At 47.8% G+C, this 5,078-nt stretch overlaps 1 long non-coding RNA gene across 2 annotated transcripts in view; it reads left to right on the top strand.

The window, feature by feature from the left end:
• LOC106812728 overlaps positions 1-5,078 on the top strand; it is a 36,019-nt gene that overhangs the window by 24,203 nt on the left and 6,738 nt on the right. The window contains exon 1 of one of the 2 annotated variants that reach the window (XR_001394380.1): positions 3,857-3,976. The exons of the other annotated variant lie outside the window; for it this stretch is intronic. This is a non-coding gene — a long non-coding RNA (uncharacterized LOC106812728). Of the gene's footprint in view, positions 1-3,856; positions 3,977-5,078 lie in introns of those variants that run through there. 2 annotated transcript variants of the gene reach the window in all.

The raw sequence follows: 5,078 nt of genomic DNA, 5'->3' as shown, positions 1-5,078 counted from the left end.
AACGCGCGACGTAGGCTATCCAAATTGTCGCTGAGTATTTGACCTAGACAATTTTTAATGACAAATGATACGGTGTAAATGTGATTGCTATTTAAACCCACAGTTATATCACTACGTAGAGCATGTCACCTCGCTTCACTATGTATCCTCTATTAATTTGTACGTAAGTTATTCAGGAGACAAAAGTCTGCACGTACAAATAATGTAAGTATCGTCTCGCAGCAATCTCCTCGCCCTAGAATGCCAGTCACGTTGTATTTAGTGAAGTGTGCGTGCTATCACTAGCGAGCGCATTGGCGTGTTAGATTTTGAAGGCGACATTGATTTGAGTTCTGAGTGGGCATTTTTATTTGTATTAGCGTTTAACCGTCATGTCTCTGTTTATTGTAATGCCGTCAGGCTATGTACGCGACCCACGTTCTACAGATATTGAGAATCTCATCACGCCCGCTTATGGCGATTACCTGCTAGTCGAGTCATTAGTGTCTACTCCGCTAGTCATGCACGAAGTCTGCTAGACGAGTGAGACACCCGCCGAGAGATGCCCAGGTCGCGATCATAACCGAGGTAGTGAAGGGGAGGGGCGGGGTGAGTGGGCGCAGGGAGTGGGGAGGCCAGGAATAGGGGCGGGGGAAGTTAGGCCAATAGCACGAGAGCCCATAACCATTATATCACACATATTTATATATATCCGTACACTGTATATACCCTTGTAGCTAGGACATGAATATTGTAATTGCAGGGAGTACAGTTGCGCGCTACGCATGCCCTACGTATCGCGCCCGCCCTAGCGTCGACGACGTCATTCAACCTATGCGATTGTGCCAGGGTAAACCTGCAAGCCGGACACCCAAACCCTAACTCCCACGCTCTTGGGAGAGGGGAGGTGTGATTTCCCATGCTCTGACCAGCCAAGGTGTTGTCTCACCCCCTGGCACACACGAATGTCAACCGATCTGACCCACCCTCTGAACTTGATTCCTAAAGGGAGGAAGTCCGCGATGGTGACTGTCGTCGGAGGCCACGCGCTGGTGATTGATACGATGCTGCTAGCCCTATATTGAATGCTTAATGTAGGGGGCGGTGCCCGCATACGAGGCCGGTGCGTCACTACCTAAGGTACAGAGTTGCTATTATCTACGTATGGTTATACGCTGCTGGCCATACTGTAGTAGGGGGCCAGTGCATCACTACATCTGTGCATGTACTCCTACCCGAATCCTGCTACATATACGTGTAACGAAAAGGCGGTATATTGAGTGAGGGCTGTGAGAGATGGCGTATATCCAGGGGTACGAATCCGCATGTGCAGCGGCCGTGCAAAGCGTACGTTTGCACGTATGGCCTAGGAGAAGATGTAGGTGTGATGCAGCGGAACTGGTATGGCCGCATTGGCTATCCACTGCTTCCTTCTATTTGGGACACCTGGCGTTACTCTGCTGGAGAAAGATGCTGCTGTTCTGGGCTTCTTGGTTATTAATTATCTTCTATATAGCAATACTTCTTTGACTGTGTCCCTCCTTCCCACTAGTGTTGTATTTATTATGCGTATTCCAGTGTTGAATTCCGTGAACAACAATATCAGCTTAGCTCTGACTGCGACGAACAAGTCCCAGCACACCCCACTGTGTGCCCATCTCTGCTGTCGACCGTTGTACCAAGATGTCTCTCCAGTTGTATTCCTTATAGTAGCACCCGTCACATGTGAGATTGTCTGTACATGGCGCAGCCTGTAAATCATAGAAGTGGATTAGTAAAGAGTGTAGCTTATCGTCCCAACTTACACATGCCGCTGCCCGTTATCGCTGCTTCTCTCTTGCACTCTCACTTTTGTCAGCTGGACGTCGCGCAGAGGCATTTGACCCTAGACGGCATCCTCTACGTGCTCTACGAGCGACCGGGTTTGGTGCCAAAGGTGTTGCGGGCAAGTTCCCGCACGATGATTCCCCCGGCCCAGGGTGGTGTGGTCCGGGGAAACGTCGTGGACAACCCCTGGCCGGCCGACAAACTAGCACTGGCAGAACCGAGGCAGGGATTTCAGAGACGCTGTCATAGGCGGGGGGCTTATATGGCTCGAACCTTGGTCGATACGAGGGGCCGAAGCGTTCCCCTATGGGTAGCTAACCCTGGCCCGTCTACGATAGTGATACACCCGGGTGAGAGGATAGCGTGGATAGCGCCGATCACTCGGATTTCTCCGGCAGCCAGTGCGGACAGGAAATCCACCACCTTAGACTCCGTGGAGACCGGAATTCCCGAGCACGTTGTGGGCCTCCTAGATGGGGTGGATCCGGCGCTCGGGGAGGAACAGCGTCACGCAGTGGGAGAGACCTTGCGTAAGTATGCTAGGCTGTTCACGGCTCCGGGGGAGAAGCTGGGGCACACCAACCTCGTGAGGCATACCATTAACACGGGGACCACCCTCCGGTGAAGCAGACCCCGAGACGGTGTGCCTTAGCAAAGAGAGAGGTAATGGGAACCAAAGTGGGAAAGATGCTGAGGGATGGCATGGTCCGTCCAAGCAACAGCCCTTGGGCGTCTCCTGTGGTCTTGGTGACGAAGAAGGATGGCAGCCCACGCTTTTGCATCGACTACCGTCAGCTGAATGCAGTGACGGTCAAGGACGCCTACCCACTTCCGAGGATCGATGACACCCTGGACTCCCTCGCTGGAGCCCAGTGGTTCAGCACTCTCGACCTCACGAGCGGGTATTGGCAAGTGGAGATGGACCCGAGAGACGCCCAGAAGACCGCGTTCAGCACCCGTGAGAGGCTGTTAGAATTCAAGGTAATGCCATTTGGCTTGTCCAATAGTCCGGCTACCTTTGAGAGGTTGATGGAGCTTGTCCTGAGGGGCCTACAGTGGAAGGAATGCCTTGTGTACCTGGACGACATAATCATCTTCGGAACAACGTTCGACCAGGCCCTGGCACGTCTCCATCACGTCTTTGATCGCTTGGCGGGGGCTGGTTTGAAGCTCAAGCCTTCGAAGTGCTCCCTCTTCCGGAGGAGTGCCTCGTATCTCGGACATGTCGTCTCCGCGGAAGGAGTCAGCTGCGATGCGGGAAAGATACAAGCGGTGCGGGAATGGCGAGCTCCCCAAATGGTACACTGTAAATCCAGGCGTTTAGATCGAAACGTTTCATATGTTTAGATGTTTAGTTTCTAAACATTCCGTATGCATATCCGTTTATACGCCCTAAACGTTATGTTTATAACATATTGGTGATGTGTTTACTATATAAACACACTGTTTATGTATGTTCTAAAACAATTAATTTCAGGTAATAGACATTACCTGAATTTCAGGTAATAGAGACATTACATGGAATAATATGCTAGTCCGAAAGTGGATATTGTTGTTGAATGCAATAAACTTGCATATATATGAAAATAAGTGTCTTTTGTGTATGTGTACAGTTTATTGCGTCATTTATTAAGTAATTGCATATTATTTGTGTTTTGTACCCCGTATTTAGTGCATTAAATTACCCCTACAACCTTACTTTATTCCTGTTATATCGTTATACGATATAACGTGAATATATATCCACATGTGAGTCCTTTTATGAAGATGTGTGTTGTAAGGGTCTTGTAAGCACAAACGAAATTAAACGTAATGTTTATTTGTATAGCGCTAGTGCCCGGACGATATGTAAACGCTTTGTTTAGTTTTTCGCGTAGATAGATGTCACGTGACTCACGTCAGATTAACGTCATCGACGCGTCACGCACAATGCGTTCCAAATAATCGCACAATGTATAGGGCGGGAACGGCAGAGTGCACGTGCATTCTGTTTTAGCGAATGAGAAGTGAGCACGGTGATGTCATTCTTTGGGAGGGCCAATAAATATTTATGCCAATCTGTAGTCTGCGCTGCACACTTCATTGTACACACATGTGTACATGAATCGACGAGTGTCGACCTATTTCACCGTTCCAGGCATGAAGATGATCTTTCTACAGACTACAGCAGGTATTGTCATAGGTGTGTGCAAGTTAATTGGTATTTCCACAATGTATTGAAGTTTTGTGAGAATTATATCGTGCTGTTGTGAGAAATAGTGCGAGGTTGATGGGAAGTGAGTGGTAGCAGCTAGCTCCAAGAAACGGTATTGCTAGGGTTATAATACCTCACTCTGCCTGTGGTTCCCAGTGAGCTACCTCACAATTACCTAGTTGGGAACCGTGGTGACCGGTGCCACCGCCACAGATGCAATTAGGCCTATATTTATAATGTAGTCAAGTCGGTGTCGGTTGGTGCCACATTATTTGTGGAATGTGAAAGTCAATAACAACAACAATGGAAGCACAAATTTTCGTTGTTCAATGTGCTGTTTCAGTACCGATAGATATGACAGTTTTGTAAAGGTGGGTTTACACTATCGATTTTTGTCAGCAAATCGTACCGATTTCAAGTGCAACACAATCACCGTCCAACACAATGGGCTGAAATTCGATTGTGTTGGTGTCGGAGTTGGAGACAAGTCGACGAGTTGGCGAAATAGAACGCGTTCTATTTTGCTCGACTCGGATTCGTGAAATCGGCGAGTTGGATAAATCTAATTGGCTTAAAAACTCACGTGATACCTAGTCAAAATGGCGGCGCCCAACTACACAGACAAAACCATGGCATTCATCGAGTTATTTGAGAAAAACGAATGTTTGTGGCGCGTTGATTCAATAGATTACAAGAATCGTGATAAGAAGAGGGTAGCGTGTGAGAAGATAGCTCGTGAGCTTGGATGGAGCGGTAAGTTTATAGTGAAACGTCAAAACTACTCTTCTGTAGCCTGCAGCATGCGGAAAAACTCGAGCTAACACAGTTGCCGCGCACACAGACTATAGCCCGCTTATGGCGGTATCATTCGCTCTATACTATATTGCTACTCTCTTGGGGTTCAGTTTAGTGCATTTAGTGTGATAGCTAGGATATTCCATCATTAGTACATTGAATCTCGAGATTATAGAGTAATACAGTGTAACATAGTAAAACATAGTAAAACCAGTAAAACAGTAATCAGTAAAACAGTAACCAGTAAAACCAGTAAAACAGTAATCAGTAAAACAGTAACCAG

The sequence above is a fragment of the Priapulus caudatus genome, unplaced genomic scaffold (assembly GCF_000485595.1).
Source record: "Priapulus caudatus unplaced genomic scaffold, Priapulus_caudatus-5.0.1 Scaffold679, whole genome shotgun sequence".
Taxonomy (NCBI): Eukaryota; Metazoa; Priapulida; class Priapulimorpha; order Priapulimorphida; family Priapulidae; genus Priapulus; species Priapulus caudatus.
The sequence above is the reverse complement of the archived record's forward strand: the minus strand, read 5'-3'. Positions and strand labels throughout refer to the sequence as shown.